At 46.8% G+C, this 17,753-nt stretch overlaps 1 long non-coding RNA gene across 1 annotated transcript; it reads left to right on the plus strand.

The window, feature by feature from the left end:
• Positions 1–559: 559 nt before the first annotated feature.
• On the plus strand, positions 560–14,206 carry LOC131425014 (uncharacterized). Its single transcript, XR_009228795.1, has 5 exons — positions 560–1,795; positions 3,426–3,529; positions 3,935–4,244; positions 8,517–8,678; positions 9,577–14,206. It is a non-coding gene; the product is annotated as an uncharacterized LOC131425014 (long non-coding RNA).
• Positions 14,207–17,753: the final 3,547 nt, after the last annotated feature.

Genomic DNA, 17,753 nt, shown 5'->3' on the forward strand with positions numbered 1-17,753 from the left:
GTGGGAGAATTGATGTTCTAAACTCTACACTTGATATAGCATATTTATATAATCACATTTTCATATTTATTTATTTGTCATACAGTATACACATTTGTATATTATAAGGTATATATTGATACATTGTTAGGCATATTTACATACTTAAATATTAATAAGTATATGTATTTAGGTGTTATATATAAAAGACATTTACATATAGCATATAATGTAGTTATTTAAATTTATAATTATTATAAAGTATATGAAATATGTATTTATATGTTAGAGATAAGTGCTATTTAAAAAAAATGAACCAGGGAAGGGTGATAATGTTGGAAGGGAGCATCTTTTTGTTTGTTTGTTTGTTTGTTTTTGGTACTGGAGATCAAATCCAGGGAGTTTTTACCATTTAGCTACATCCTCAGTCATATCATTCCTTTATATATATATATATATATATATATATATATGGTGGGGGGTACTGGGGATTGAACTCAGGGGCACTCGACCACTGAGCCACATCCCCAGCCCTATTTTGTATTTTATTTAGAGACAGGGTCTCACTGAGTTGCTTAGTTGCTTAGTGCCTCACTTTTTGCTGAGGTTGGCTTTGAACTCACAGTTAAAAGTGTGTGCCACCACACCCAGATTTTTTTTCTTTTTTGAGAAATCCTCAAAATTCTCATTTTAAGAATGGTCTTGCTAAGTTTTGCAAAGTTGCTGAGGCTGACCTTGAACTTGGGATCTTCCTGCCTCAGCTTCCCCAGTCTCTGGGATTACAGATGTGCACTGTGCTTGGATAGGGAATGTCATTTTAAATATCTTGCCCACAGAAGTGCTCACTGAGAAGGTGGCATTTAAAAGACCTTTTTAGGGCTGGGGTGTAGCTGCACGGTAGAGCTCTTGCCTAGATGCAGGAGGCCCTGGCAGAAGGACAGTTCACAGCCTATATCCACCACCAGCATTCAGCAATTGGTCGTATTTTGCCACATCTGCTGCTTCTCACTTTTCTGTACTTGATGAGCCATTTAGAATTCATTTCAGACACCCACGGAGACTTCCCTTCGTGTCCTTTAGTGGCGAAGGCATTCTTATCATTGTACCTCTCTACTACATCCAATTAACAATAATTCCGAATATCTCCCAGTTCTCTGTTGGAAGAGGCATTTGACCAGCCATGCGAAGCAGGTGAGAGGTGGGCCATGTGAGTACCCGGCAGAAGAACATGCCAGCAGAGGGGACAGCCACTGCAAAGGCCCTAGGCTGAGTTTTTATCTCCCAGGAACTGAGAGGAGGACGATGTGGCTGGACTGAAGTGAATGAGCCAGGAGGACAGGTAAGATATGAGGGCAGAGAGGAAGGATCCAGATACCGCAGAGCCTTGTGGCCCTCGGCGATCCCTTTGGCTTTTCTGCGTCAGCAGGTGCCCCTGGAATTCGCGGGCCCAGGACGGACCTGACCTGCGGTAAGTGGGAACTGGCGCCCCCTCGCGGAGGTGCGGCGAAAGCCGGGAGCTTCGGGCGCAGAGGGTGAAGAGTCCAGGTGTGTTGCCCGTGCGCCGGCCCAGGTGGTGACCCGGGGACGGCCCGAAGCGGTGGGATTCAGGATGCATTTTGAAGGTCACGCGAATGGGATTGTTAGGAAACTGACATGTTAATTGACACCCCTCCCTGCCAGGAGAGGAGAACGGGAAACAGGACTTCTTCCACGCGCTCTTTCGTGTGGTTGCAGGTGATTCACGGAAGACGCTTCACGTCGCTTCCCTTCCTGCGGTCGATCGATCTGTGGATGAACGTGTGGGTGGGTTCCAGTTGTAAGTTTTTACCAATAAAGTTTATGGCTGCATCTAGCGGTAGCATATGCTAATCAGCTGAATTAATCACTTCCCACCCACTACCCATGTAGGGGAGGGGGTTGTTTGCTGTCCAAAACTTAGTCCTATCACTTGTTTTGTTGATGGTGTTTTAGTTGTTTAGTTTCTAGTGTGTGATGATGTCGTTGTTTTTCTGTTCTGGTGGGGGCGCACTGCCCTGGTTCCCATCCCCAGCACTGCAACAGTTAATAATTAAAATAAACTTAACCGGGGTGGCCTGTAATCCCAGCAGCTAGGGAGGCTGAAGCAGGAGGATCAAGTTGGAAGCCAGCCTCAGCAACTTAGCCAGACTGTAAGCAACCTGTCGAGACCCTGTCTCAAAATAAAAAATATAAAGGGCTCCGGGTGTGGCTCAGTGGTTAAGTGCGCCTGGGTTCCATCCCTGGTACCAAAATAAATAAATAATTTAAAAAATAAGTTTAAGCCTGGACAAACTTCAGAGGTACAGAAAGGTTGCCACATAGTACAGAGAGCTCGGGAGACTTGTCCAGCTTCCCTTAAAGTAAACATTGTACATAAACCTTGGCAGTTGTCAGAACCCCCAAGGGGACATCACGGTGATGCTGGTAGCCGCAGGCTTGGTTTGGACTCCACCGGTTTCTCTGCAGCAGGATCCACTCTAGGATGCCTCCTTGCATTTGTTGTCATGGGTCCTTCAAATTCTGAAATCTGTGACAGATTGTCCATCTTTCCTTATTTTATGACCTTGACAGACTTGAAGAATAGTGACCGGGTATTTGGTTGTCCCCCACCACCTGACTGGGGATTAACCCAGGGGCACTTAATCATGGAGCCACATCCCCAGCCCTTTTAATTTTTTTTTTTTTTGAGACAGGTAACTAGATGACTGGTAACAGGGGACTGTAAGCAACTAGTCTGGCTAAGTTGCCTAGGCTGGCTTTGAACTTGAAATCCGCCTGCTTTCAGAGCAACTAGGATTACAGGCATGTGCCACTGTGCCAGGCTCTGGTTGTCTTATTTTTGATTGATTGGTTGGTTTTTGCTGGGGAATCAAACCCAGGGCTTTGCAAATGCTCGGCAAGTGCTCCAGCCCTGCTTAGGTATTTTGCCTTATCACTAGTCACTCGAAGGTTTTCAGGAGGTGCTGGGGATCAAAGCCGGAATGTGGCAGTGCTGTAGCCCTGACAGCCCAGACCTGGTGATATTACCTTGATTGTTTGGCAGAGGTGGTGAGATGGTCATTTTCTGGTGTCGGCACACCCACTATTCAGTCAAGCATTAATCTAGGTGTTGCTGCAAAGCCGTCTTATAGATGTAATTAACATTTAAAGGCAGTTAACTTTAAGTAGATTATAAACCTGGTAGGCCAGATCTAACCAGTCTTTAAGATCTTTAAGAAGAGACTTTAAGATCAAAATGAGGGGTTCTCTGGGGAAGAGGACATTCTGCCTGTGGAATTCGGCCAAACCTGAGGGAAAAGGCAGAAATTCGATCTAACTGTAGGTCTTTAGGTGCTTAAAACACAGTTTGGGGCAAAAATCCACCCCCCATAAGAATTGATGGCAATTTGGGAGTGGTCCAGGTGTCCAGGACAACCCTGCTCTCCCAGCCCTCAGGCCATCCCTCCCTGGAGAGCGGGAGCAAGGCAGTGACCTGGTGACAGAGATGGCCTGGAGATGCACACCGCCACCCCCACCTTTACAGATTTACAGGGTGAGTGGAGGCGATCTGGGGACCTCTATGGAAAGAGTGGAAAGAGTTTGGTTTTTAAAATGACATCAGCTTAAATCATGATAAGAAATGCAAAACACAATGTATTTGGCAAGACCAGTGTACAGTCAGGGGCCAGCCTGCGGGCTGTCCACGCCCTGCACATTCAAGGAAGGGCTGGCCTTTAAGCCTCGGGTTGTCCTGTCTGATAAGTGTCTTGGGCTACCTGGGCCGTGCCAGATAGTCTCTGCTAAAACTGATTTACCTGGGGCTTCGGGCCAGGCTGTATCTGTGGGACCCCTTGAGCATCTGAGGTCGATGGCGGGGGCAGTTGGCTGTGCCTGCCTGACCAGACACAAACTCCTGGGTGGGCTTCCCTGGTCTGTGGTACTCTCTGTGTCGTCACAGGTGGTTGCTGGGAGACAGAAACCGTCTGTGGGACTCCACTGGGACTGGACACTGGAGTGCCCCCCTGGACTCTGCCACAATGCCTCTTCCCTTGGCTGATTTTGATCTGTGTCTTTTCACCATGATCAACTGAAGCTATGCTTGTAACGCTTCTCTGAGTTCTGTGAGTCCTAAAGTACCGATGAAAGGCTGGATTCGTGGGACCCCAATAGACCTCCAGGAGCCAAATCCAATGCAGTTTCACACAAGAGTCTTTATTGCAAGATGGATTCTGGACTCACAACCGTTTCCAGCGCAAGGGTCCCAGGGAGTGAGTCCTGGTCCTTTGTTCAGTGAGATTTTATAGGTTTGGGGGGGATCCTCTATGCATCACAACATCACACAGCAAATCATTTCACACCTCGGGAAAGTCAAACAACAACTCTTAACATTGATTAGCACATTCACTGGTGGGAACAAGTTGGGTAGGGGTGATTGGTGCGTTCAAGAGGTGGATATATTTGAACTGATTGGTTTAGGCACGAGGGGTGCAAGAGTGTATACGCTAAACTGCAGGGTGGCCTAATCATGTTATCAATCATTGAAACTACTGGGAGGGTCACCTGACATTTCAGATATTTTCCCTGTCTCATGCTGATTGGTGGTTGCTAGGGGGTTGCTATGGAGCCTCACCTAGCGTAATCGAGTCAGGGACACCCGACGCTGCAGATCTCTGTTAAACAACTCAGCAGGGTGGGTATGTGCTTTGGAGTGCTCTTTGGGTTTTTTCCAAGGATAAGGGTCATGCCCCCCTCCCTCTGGACAGGCCTTGAGGTAGAAGCTGGTTTCTCAAAAATGGAGTCACATCAGTTTCTTACCATCAGACCTGAGGATGGGAGGGACTGGGAACATCTGGGGAAGACTTGGTAACAAATATACGGACATCCCCTTGAATTAGAATAAGAAAAAGGGAGCACAGTATATTAAGGAAGATATTAAATATTGGTATGTATAAAATGAACAATGAGCTGGGCGTGGTGACGCATGCATATAATCCCAGAGGCTCAGGAGGCTGAGGTAGGGGGATCACAAGTTCAAAGCCAGCCTCTTGCAACGATGAGGTGCTAAGCAACTCAGTAAGACCCTGTCTCTAAATAAATACAAAATAGGGCTGGGGATGTGACTCAGTGGTCGAGTGCCCCTGAGTTCAATCCCTGGGGGGAAGAGGAGGAGGAGGAGGAGGAGGAGGAGGAGGAGGAGGAGGAGGAGATGATGTTTTTCAAAACTTATGGGCTGGGTGAGCATGTACAAGGTCCTGGGCTCAGTTTCCAGCACCAAAAAGCAAAACTAAACTAAACTAATCAGAAACCTGAGCTTACTTCTATAATTAAAACTTCAACAAATAGCCAGACTTGGTGGTACAGGCCTGTAATTCCTGCAACTCAGGGGATCGAAAGTTCAAAGCCAACCTGGGCGACTTAATGAGACCCTGTCTCAGAATAAAATAAAAAGGGCTGGAAACGTGGCTCTGCGGCAGAGTGCCCCTGGGTTCAATTCCAGTACCATAACGAACAAATAAACCTTAAAAAAAATTGCTCAGATAATGTCTCAGATAGGTACAGCATTTTTTTTTTTTTTTTTGTACTGGGGAATTAAACCCAAAGGCTCTTAAACACTGAGCCACATCACATTTCGAAAATGTTATTTTCTAAATTTTGAAAATAGAAAATAAAGTTTTCTCATTAAGTTGCGTAAAGCCTTGCTTAGTTGCTGAGGCTGCCCTCAAATTTGTGATCTTCCTACCTCAGACTCCCAAGTCACTGAGATTACAGGTGTGAATCATCACGCCTAACTAGGTGCAGAAATTCTTAATATTGTTTCTAATGATCTCCTCAAATTCTTTATAATCATCATCATAAAGAAACTTTGCTTGCACATTCATATGAAAAACACATTCAAAACCTTTCAACCAACAATTTATTGCTGTCCGACATTTGAAGTTATTATGGCACATCTTTTTTGGTTTCCATTCAGGTTTTCTGGCTCATAACCCTCTCCCCAAGGCAGGAGAGCTGTGGAAACTCTGATTCTTCCCCTACCATTCTGTCTTGGAGCTGGTCATAAAGAAATCCTCAGACCTACCCTGTCTTTCCCTGTCATAAGACCCCCATTTCAGAAGGGTCCTGCGCCATAGCCCTGGAGGGAGGAATACTATACATAAAGGAAAAGAGCAACTTGAACAGACAGGGCTGGCTGGGTCTGTTGGCAACCCCCAAAGGACAGGGTCCAGAGAGCTTCCAGGTAGCTGAATGCATGGAGGTCCTAGAGCATGGTGCACCTAGAGAGGAGGGCGTGGAAGCCCTTCTCCTCTACTTTGCCCGGAGTATCCATTCATCCGCATCCTCTGTTATTTATTTATTTTTATCCCCCTCAGCACTGGTGATTAAAGCCAGGACCATTCTACTACAGAGATACATCCCCAGCCCTCTCTATTTTTCATTTTGAGATAGTCTCGCTAAATTGCCAAGGCTGGCCTCAAACTTGTGATCCTCCTGTCTTAGCCGCCCGAGGTACTGGGATTACAGATATGCACCGCTGCAACTGGCTTGTGATATCCTTTATGATGAACTGGGAAATATAAGTGGATGTCTCTAAGTTCTGTGAGCTGCTCTAGCAAATTAACGGAACCCAAGGAGGGTGTTCTGGGAACCCTGGTTCACAGCCAGTCAGAAGCACAGGTAAACAACCTGTGGCTTGCAACTGGCATCTAAATTGTTGGGGTAGAGGGACTCTTGGGGACTGACCTCTCAATCTGTGGGATCTGATGCCATTTCCAGGTCAACAGCATCATCACTGGATTGGACTAGAGGGTGCCTAGGTGGTGTCTGCCACTGCAGCTCTGCTTGCTTGCCAGTGGAGAGAAATCCCCACATCTTTTAGGGCTGGGGAAGCCTTCTGTGTTGCAGAGGACAAACAGTCTGTTCTGATGCAGGAAGAGTCCCTAGTGCAGATACTTTTTAACAGATGGATTTGGGGTGCACCACCACTCATCAGGGAGATGCACTCTTCAGGAATTTTTATGGTGACTTAATCACGTCTGATTGATTATTAACTCCAGCCCTGGCTTGTCACTTGCTCCTCGGGGTGAGGCTGATAGTTCCAGCTTCCAGTCATGGCCTGGCAACCCATCCCCACCTGGGAGCTCACCTAGAGTCACCTCATTAGGACAAAAGACACTCATGCCACCCAGAAAACCCTAAGGGACTTAGAAACTCTGTATCAGAAAATGGGGTCAAAGATCAAATATTGCACCAAAAATGCTCCTAGAACCCCATCAATCACAGAATTACAAGAGCCTCAGGAGCCATGTTCCAGGAGCTGGGGACAGAGACCAAATAGATGTATTTTTATTACGCCACATTTCCCACGGAGGAATTACATTTCCCAGCACCCCCTGGATGTAGCTGGGGTCATGGGAGGGGCTCTGGCCAAGGGAGTGGGGGCAGGAGCACTTTGCTCCAATTCTGGACTGACTCACGCAGTGTCAGTGTGCTCTGTCCCATCCCCACTGCCAATCACGTGTGGATGCCAGTGTCGTTACCTATTGCTGTGTAACAAGTTACCCCCAAATTCTTCCCAGCTTAAAAGCATCAGCATTCAAGGCTGAGGTGTGGTTTAGTGGCAGAATGGTTGCTTGGCATGAGCAAGGCCCTAGGTTCCACCCCAGCACCGTGAGTCTGAAGGTTGGGAACCCAGAGCATGGTGGCTGGTGGCTCTGGATCAGGGTTTGAATGAGTCTCAGTCAAGCCCTTAGGCAGGCTTGACTGGGGCTGGAGAACCCACCTCCCAGGTGCACATGGTTGACGGCTGGAGGCCTCAGTTCTTTGCTGGCTGTTGGCATCTCCACAGTCGCTGGGTCTAACTCAAGGGTGAAGGACTAGGGAGGTAGAGGGAAAGGGAGGCCACTGGGGGCACAGCCTCAGAGAAGCCATCCCCCACTTCCACCAGAGGGTGCCGCACTGTGAGCCCCAGGGGTGGGGATCCATGAGGTCCACCTTGGACTCAGCTGCCAAACCAGGGAGCCCTCGGAAGCCGCAGGTCAGGACAGCAGAGCTGCCATCAGCCTGGGCTCCTGTCCCCGTCTCTGTATCGATTGGACTTTACATAACGAGAAGTAAAAACCAAGTGTTCCACCCACTGAAATTTCTATTTACCAATCCCTGTGGTTCCCTTGGTGTGATCAGCACGGGGATCAACTGTCAGGGGACAGCGCCTGCGATACTGAACATGTAGCACTTTGTTACCGTACTATGCCCACAAATGTGTTGATTAAAAATACGAATAAAGAGAACCTCATCAACCCAATAGGCGAATAGGGTGGAAAGCTAATGCTCAATCCATTCCAGATGGATCAAAGAGCTCAGTGACAAACAAGAAACCATAATAGAATAAGTAAACACCAGAAAGTTCCTTTATGAGCAGGCCGTGGAGAAAGCCTTTGAAGAGAGATTCAAAATCCAGCAGCATAAAAGAAAACACTGAATACATTGAAATTCACAACGTGGAAACAAACGTTCTTTCTCTTCCCTTTCCCTTTCATCAGGGAGATGCACTCTGGCCCAGAGGTGGGAGCCCAGCAAGGGACAGTGGTCCAGAGGTGGGAGCCGAGGCCTTGCTGGGTGCAGAGGGCACCTGCTGGGGGAGCAGCCCAGCACCTGGGGAGCGTGAGGCTGGGGAGCCTCGAGCGGAATCAGAGCCCAGGCTGGTGAGGAGGGGAAGGCAGCGGAGATGGGATAACCAGGGACTCGAGGGACATGAAGTCATATTCTCACTGTTGGAAAAGGAGGCAGATATAGGATAGGAGAGTAGGAGGGGTGGATCTGAAGTAGATGTATCTTGTGGCTCCGTGGTTTTCAACAAACGTAAATAGATACAGAGATTTATAGATGCATACATACACATGTGTGCATGCGTACGTGTGTGTCAATGTAGATGTGTGTATACACATAATACACACACTGCATCGAATGCACATTCAATGTGTGGATACAGCGTGATGCGTGGGGCACCAGGAGGGCTGGGAGTGTAGCTCAGTGGTAGAGGGCTTGCGTAGCATGCAGGAGGCCCTGGGTTTGATCCCCAGCACCGCAGCAGAAGCAAAATATAGTAAACAACATGACACATAAATGTCTGTACATTGCACATATGTATATATGCATGTGCACATACATGCAGGAGTGTACATTGATATACCTAGGAAATGTGATCTGTAGAAAGCCCTCCATAGCCACGGGTAAGTAAATTACACTCGTACTGATCATGTAAGGATTTTTCCTTGTAATGACACCACTGGTGGCCATGGCTCATGCCTGTAATCCCAGTGGCCCTGGAGGCTGAGGCATGAGGTCCGCGAGTTCAAAGCCAGCCTCAGCAATTTAGTGAGGTCCTTAGCAACTCAGTGAGACCCTGTCTCTAAATAAAACATAGAAAGGGCTGGGGATGTGGCTCAGTGGCTAAGCAACCCTGGGTTCAATTCCAGGTACCAAAAAAAGAAAATCACATAGCATTTGGATTGCATTAGTATTATAAACCAGCTAGAGATGATTTAAAGCATGTGGAATAGATTCTATGCAAACACCTCACCAAGAACTTTGTATCTTCAGGAGTCTTGGAACCAACTCCCAGTGGATCCCCAACACAACTGCAAATATGAAACCTGCCACCAAGAGACCAGTCAGCAGCAAGAATGCAAAGACCCCTATTAGTGCTCAGATCCTGGTTCCCATCCTCTGGGAAAAGGTCCTTGGAAGGAAGACCCGTCGTCGAGCTGGGTCAGAGGAAGAGCAGACCAGCCACTTTGCTGCACCAGAAAGCAAGAATGGAGAGTTGACCAGAACCCTCGGTGAAGCAGGAGTCCCCGAGTGCCACCCACACAGCCCCGTGGTCCTGTACGAGCATGCGGCCTCGTGACAGCAGAGCCACCTGCATTTGTATAGGCACAGCCCGTGGTGTTCACCTAGGGACAAAACCTTCAGAACCCAGCCCTGGTGGCCGGTGACATGGCTGTGTGAATGGATCCATAAGTCACTTGGAGATCTAAGGCGAGAAGTGGGATACCCACACAGTTTCAAAGTCTCCCCTCACAGAAGTCCTACTATTTACAGAAGGGAAAAGAGTAACTTGGCTGTGGGAAAGACTGGCAGATGCCACCAAATCCTGTGACCAAAGCAAACATGAGTAATCAAAGAAATGGACAACTCACTGGCAGTGAGGAAAATACCACGTCACGTCAGTGCTTCTGCTGCCAAAGGACCCGGTCACGAGGCAGCTCACACACGCAGAGGACAGAGAGCCTTGGAGCCCCAGGTGTCAAGGTCACGGAAGACAGGGGAGATTGAAACTGAAAGAGAGGAACTGCCCCTTCCTGACCTTCCAAGGGACCCAACCCGAGTACCATCTGGCCGGCATCCACCACTCAGAGCCTCACTTGGACCCACAGCAAAACCTGGTCGCAGTCCTACGATTCCAGGTAGTGATGAGTGGGGTCCCCTTCCTGACGGTGATCAGCTGTGGTTTTGTAGGAGGACGCCCCTGTTTGTAGGAAGCACAAGGTCACGTACGCTTTAGTGTGCCCACGTCCTTACTCCCCAGCAGTTCTGGGAAATCCGATCTCTTTCTTCTTTTTCTTTTTTGTACTGGGGGTTGAACCCAGGGGTGCTTAACCACTGAGCCACACCACCAGCCCTTTTTATTTTTATTTTTTGTTTTGAGATAGGGTCTTGCTAAAGTGCTGAGGCTGGCCTTGAACTTGTGATCCTCCTGCCTCAGCCTCCCAAGTTGCTGGGATTACAAGTGTGTGTCACTGTGCCCAGCTGAGAAGCAAAATTTCTGAATTTTTCAAATAAAATGTGATTATTTTAAAGTTAAGAAAAAAATACTGTTTTTTTTTGTTTATTTTTTAAAAAAATTATCATTAAAGTCTTCATGTTAGCTGAGAAGACACTTTGAAATTTTAATGTTTATGAGAAGAAATAAGAAAAACAGATCATGTATTTGATCAAAAGTTTCATATTCAATCAATGTATTTCGATCAACTGCTTGGTTTCGAACACTACTATGCTTATTGATTTTAATTATGATAATGTATAAATAAAGATATTATCATCATTTTCTTAAAATATGGTACAAGTAATTTGAATCAAGAAAGGATATGCCTTAGTTCATTCAGGCTGGCTTTTTTCCCATGTTTTTGTTGGTACATTGTGATGACATAAATGGTGGGATTCCCTGTTACATATTAGTACTTGCACACAACATTCAACATCATTTGGCCAGTCTCCCCCCAAGCACTTCCCCCTTGCTCCCCTCCACGCCCACTCTAGGTACTCATACGGAAAGAGCCCCAGCATAGAAATAAACAAGGGCAAAAAGGTGTTCTTTCTGATGTTTGGAATGATTTACGAGAGGAAATCACCACCGTCATTTTCAAATCAAGTCTCTTTTAGACTTGAGACTTCAGAGACTCAGGAAGCTGAGACAGGAGGATCCCAACTTCAAGGCCAGCTTGGCAGCTTAGTGAGAACTCTGTCTAAGAATAAAAAGACTGGTGGTGTTGCTTGTGGTAAACTGGCCCTGGGTTCAACCCCAATACTGCCAAAAAAAAAAAAATCTCTTACTACTTCTTCTTTTTCTTTTTTTTTCTTCGCTGTTGAAATGCAACTCAACAACATTGAAGCCTTTTTCTGAAACCACCAATTACATTTTAGCCTCCAGGCTTGTTTAAAAGCATCACAGGAAAATAGGCAGCTCTTTCCAATATGAACAAGATAGAATTAATACGGGAAATATTAATGGCACCTTAAAGAACATTATTGTGATAGGATGTTCAAAGCAAAGATATGTTAAGGGAATTATAATATCAAGTAGGGAAATAATTATTTACTTTGGGGGAAACTTGGACCAAGCCTCTTTTACTTCTTTAGACAACATTTCCTACATCCTCTCTTCTTGGCTGTAATCTCCAGTCCTCCTGTAATTCAAACCTGTTCCGAGGGAGGGCCCCCGCGAGCTGCATTCCCGCATTTGGAGAGGCCCAAACATACTTTTCCTTTTCGTTAGATTGTCTGCAGGCTGCTGTGAAGCTCTAGGCTCGCCCTTTGTTTCTTTTTGGTGGTGACAACGTCTGTCCACTGCCTTCTCGAAGGGGCCCGTCCTGTGTGAGATCTGAGGCTACAGGGCTTTCGTTTCTCCTGGAAGAGGACCTGCACATTGCCAGGATGCCAAAGGGTGTTTTCTTTATCTTAACAGTCTGTTGCCTTGAATAGGATGCGACTTGGTATTGCTCATTCTGTATCTACGTTCCCCTCTGGGTAGCCTTTTCCTTTTATTTGAAAAGTTCTATGTATGTGCGTGTACGTGTGCGTGTACGTGTGCGTGTGTGTGTGTGTGTGTGTGTTTTCTTTCTTTTTTTCTTTTTTTTTTGCAGTGCTGGGGACAGAACCCAGGGCCTCACACATGCTAGGCAGGTGCTCTGCCACTGAGCCACATCCCCAGCCCTTTTAATCTTTTAATTTTTTTTTTTTTTTCATTTTGAGACAGGGTCTAGCTAAATTGCTTGGGCTGGCCTCAAACTTGGGATCACCTCTCTTTAGTCTCCTGAGATTTCAGGGCATTTTAAATTAAGATTATCTGCCACCTGTTGTACAGGTTATTATCAATTACGACATTTTTTGAGTGCTTTGGGGCTGGGATGTGGCTCAGGGAGGAGCAACACTGAGCATGTGATAGGCCCTGGTTTCCACCCCCAGGACCCCGTCCCCTCCACCCCATGCACACACATAAAGTTCTCCTATGGAAACATGGCAGCATGTGTAAACCACGCAGCCCTCCCAGAGGGGCTGCAGACAGCAGGTGCTCCCACTTGCAAGAAAGCAGAACCTACTGGGAGAATGTCACTTCTGTCTGAGGTGACTGGGGAGTGGCTGGTGCTAAAGACACTAGAAGTTGGAGCGTGCAGCCAGTGGCTACTGAGAGATGCGAAGTGTCCCCACCCCCACCCCCACCAGCTTCAGACCTGGAGGGTGACTTTCAGGTTGAAAAGACAACCCACCAGGTGCACACCTATAATCCCAGCCACTCAGGAGGATGGCAAATTCAAGTCCAGTCTGGGCAACTTAGTGAGACCCTGTCTCAAAAATGAAAAATAAAAAGGGATGGGGTGTAGCTCAGTGACAGAGTGCCCCTGGGTTTAACCCCCAGTAAGAAACACGAAACAAAACAAAACTGAAAAAACCCACAACCACACAGCGTCACCAGAACAAGAGGAAAATTGGGAAATCTGGCTTCTTCCCATGTATGATAGGAAATTTCTCGATTGTTTATCAGACTAGATCTCAGAACAAACAGTTGCTGAGTGATCCCATATCCCAGCCTATTAAAATGTCATGACTCTCAAACAGGTTTTCCAGGCTGAACTATAAATATAAGACACTCTGACAGGCGCACGCCTAATCCCAGCAGCTTGGGAGGACTGCAAGTTCAAAGCCAGCCTCAGCAACTTAGTGAGGCCCTGAGCAATTTAGGGTACCCTGTGTCTCTAAATGAAAAATAAAAAGGGCTGGGGATATAGCTCAGTGGCAGAGTGCCCCTGAGTTCAATCCCTAGGACCAGCAAACCAACTAACCAACCCACTACAGACAGCGTGACTCCACAAACGTTCATCCCTCACAGTTTTGGAGGCTGGAGGCTGGGGAATCCAAGATCAAGGTAGTGGGAGATTCATTGCCTGATAAGGGACGCTTCTGAGTTCACATAGATGACAGCTTCTTATGGTGTTCTTACGTGGTGGAAGGGGCTGGGGGTGCTAAGGTCACTCATCCCATCGGTGGGGACTCCACCCTCATGACTGACCCCCCTCTCCAAGGCTCCCCCTCCTAATGTCATCCCACTGAGGGTCAGGATTTCAACATATGAATCTGCAGGGCACACAGACCTTCATGACAGAACCTCAGGGCTCATGTTCCAGGTCTGGATTTCCAACCTCCAAACTTAGTCCAGTCTTACCTGGTGGAAGGAATGCAGCCTATCAGTCATGACACCTGTCCGTTTATCACCAGTTTAATGGAAGGAAACAGATCAACTGGTCATTTCGGCACCAGTGGGAATATTCCTTATCAGACTAGAGATATGGTGTTGAGACGGGATTGGTGTTCTCCTTCTATTCAAGATGTTTAAGCGAATCTCATACCAGACTTGTAAAAATTCCACTGATTAAACTTGCAATCAATGTTCAAATGTTTGGAAAAATCTAAAATTGTGAAATCAGTGACTTGGCTATTTTTAGCTGTAGAAGTTTGGCAGTAAATGTTTAAAGGAAAGTTAATTGTTTAAAGATTAATTGATCATTAACAAGAATGCAAATAGTTGTGAATTTTTTTATACATAAACAAAAGCTCATCAGACACCAGAAGATTGCATCATAATCTTTTCAATAAATGATGTTAGGAAAACCTGCTCCGGACTGAGGGGAAGGGGAATTTGATGCTGGTGTTTAATGGGGACAGAGTTTCTGTTTGGCAAGATGAAAAAATTCTGGAGATGGGTCACACAGCAATATGGATAGCCTTAACACTGTGGAACGGTACAGTCAGAAATGGTTAATATGGACCAGATAGATGCCTGAAATCCCAGCAACTCTGAAGGCTGGTGCAGGAGGATCACAAGGGAGGCCAGCCTCAGCAAACTAGTGAATGAAGCCCTAAGAAATTTAGTGAGACCCTCTCTCAAAATAAAATAAAAAGGGCTGGGGATGTGGCTCAGCGGTAAATAACCCCTGGGTTCAACCCCCAGTACCAAGGGGGTAGGGAGATACGGTCATGAATATCTGTCATAAGTTAAAAAATGTTGCCATATTGTTTTTCTTTGACAGTTCTAACATCTAAAGTTATTAGGGACAGATGGGGCTGAGACTGTGTGGCCTTGTTGATCAGTGAGTCTGTGGTCATGTGCCATGTACCTGAGCTCCTGGGATATTTCAGGACACTGGGTTATGAGCTCATTCAAGTCATCTGTGGAACCACAAGTGAGAGATGTCTTGCCTTTGCTTTGGGCAGAGGCCTGGGGATGTGACAATCCCAGTTGTTATTCCATTTCTTTCCCAGTTTGGGGTCCACCGACCCATCTGATTTCAGACCCCAGTTCCACAGAAGGCCGGTCTTCTATGGAGAATTGTTTTTCTTTTATCTAGAGCCCAAACAGAAACAGCAAAACCCCCTCAGTGTTTTTCTTCATGTGGGTTGGTTTCCTGTTGTTACGGAAAAAATCAATAAATCACTGAGTCCATCTTAAAGCAGGAAACCTGATTCACCAGTTGGCGGTCTGCATCCACCAGCTGGCGGGCCGAGGGGCAGGCTGCAAGTCTACACCCTTCGACCCCCTTCCCGGGGTTTGAATCCACTTTATATAGTCCAAAACCATGGTAGAGCATAAGAGGCTGTTGCTATGATTGAAACCATAAACAAATGTCATGAGATCTAAAATCAGAAGCAGAAAAGGGAGTGCGTCAAAATGTCCCTAGTTGGGTACAAGTTAAAGAATGGTAACTGGCCGAGTGAGGTGGTGCACGCCTGTAATCCCAGCGGCTTGGAATATGGAGGCTCAGGAGTTCAAAGCCAGCCTCAGCAATGGCGAGGCGCTAAGCAACTCAGTGAGACCCTGTCTCTAAATAAAATACAAAATAGGGCTGGGATGTGGCTCAGTGGTCGAGTGCCCCTGAGTTCAATCCCTGGTGCCCTCTCCCCCCCAAAAAAGAATGGTTACTAACATCTAGACTAATCTCTGACAGGGTTCATTGTCCAAGAAAAATGGAAACCAAAGAGAGAACAATTTTACACTGTATAAGAATTGCCATTTTGTGTTGCCAAACATGTTAGGCTAAGCAACTGTTGATGGGCACAGAGGTGGGGCTTTCTATGGGAGAAGCATTTCTTACATGACCTGGAGTCTCAGGGCAAAATGGAGTCTGTTTGGTCATTGGCCATATAGCCTGGCCCATGACACTATTATTTTGGTAAAATTTTCATAACACGACATTTGCCATTTTAACTGTAGAGTTCAGTGGCCTCAAATCCGTGAGTATTGTGCAACCATCTCCACCATCCATGGGCAGAAAATTATTTTCATCTCAAACCAAAGCTTTTTTTTTTTTTTTGTACTAGGGATTGAACCCGGGGGCACTTAACCACTGACCACATCCCCAGGCCTTTTTATATTTTATTTACAGACAGGGTCTCGCTATGTTGCTTAGGGCCTCCCTAAGTTGCTGAGGGTAGCTTTGAATTTGTGTCTTCCTGCCTCGGCCTCCCGAGCTGCTGGGACTAGAGGTGTGGGCTACCATGCCTGGAAACATTGGCATTTTTGAAGAGTCCAGGCAAGTTATTTTTGCAAAAGGTCCTCAATTGTAATTTGTTTGATGTTTCCTTGTTACTCGATTCCAGTTAGGCAGCATGGTTTTTTGATCTTCCTAATCCTGCTGCCACTCCCAAAACCCAGGTGAAGCCATGGGAAAGCAAAAGCAAAAGCTCACAAACCACATGTACAAAACCTACCCCTAGGGTTTGGCTATGGGTTGACCATCCCAAAGATCCATGTGCTGGAAGCTTGGTCCCAGTGTGACAGAGTTGGGGGGGTGCTGGATCTTTACAAGTGAGGCTCAGTAGAAGGCGAAAGGGTCATGGGTCACCACCCTTGGAAGGGGTTCATGCATTCTTGTAGGACTAGGTTTGCCCTCCTGAGAGCAGATTGCTATAAAGCAAGGCCAACCTACAGGCTTGCCCCTTTGTGCACACACTTCTTTCCACGTCTTCGCCATGTTGTAATGAGCCAGAAGGGCCCTCACCAGAGGCTGAACAGATGCGGCAGCTCCATTTTGGATTTTCAGCCTCCAAAACTGTGAGCTCAATAAACCTCTTTTCCTTACAAACTATCCAGCTTTAGGTATATTGTTCTAGCAACACAAAATGGACTAAGGCACCTACAAACCCTGCAATTTAAGTGGGTAGGGCCAAACCACTGGCAGTTAAAGGCACAACAGCTGTGTAGAAAGAAAAGAGAATGAGCAACAGGGCTGTGGACACTGAAGGTTCTCCCAAGTCCTCCTGCCCAGACAGAGGCCGCCCTCAGGCACAGTACTAACAACAGCCTTTACAACTTGCAGAACTCTGATGGGCAGTTGAGAGCCAGGGGCCTTGGCCAGGCTGGAAGATGCAGGTGTGATCTGGGTCCTCAGGGATCTCGAAACACTTGCTGAAGCACTTGTGGAAATGAATAGAAGCAAAACCCTAACAGATCTTGACAGGAACTCGGGGTGAAGGGCACAGAGGAGATGGACCTCAGCAGCCAATGTTAGAAATGTGTCTGTGCTGAGAGGTTGTGGGACCAGAGAGAAGCAGTGAAGAGGGACCTTTATGAACGGTAATTGCTGTAAGGCAGTCATGGCCGCCCCCTCCCTGCTGAAGGTGTCTCCTGGTCAGATAGCCCGCTGAGTGGGAGCAGGGTGGGGCATCTAGTACTCTCTACTCACACTGGTGTATGCTGGGTTAGGTAATGTCCCCCCAAACCTCATGCTCCCCTGGAGCCTAAGAATGTGACCTTATTTGGAAAGAGGTTCTTTGCAGATGCAGTGAAGTTAGATGAGGTCATCCTGGAGTTAGGCTAGCCCTAAATCCTGTATGACGAGTGTCTTTATAAAAAGAGAGTAGTTTAAACACAGAGGCACACACCCACAGCAGAGAAGGCTGTGTAAAGATAGAGTCAGATACAAACAGATGCACCCAGAATCGTG

The sequence above is a fragment of the Marmota monax genome, unplaced genomic scaffold, assembly GCF_021218885.2.
Source record: "Marmota monax isolate L192 unplaced genomic scaffold, Marmota_monax_Labrador192_F-V1.1 WCK01_AAM20220418_F8-fsc00160, whole genome shotgun sequence".
NCBI lineage: Eukaryota > Metazoa > Chordata > Mammalia > Rodentia > Sciuridae > Marmota > Marmota monax.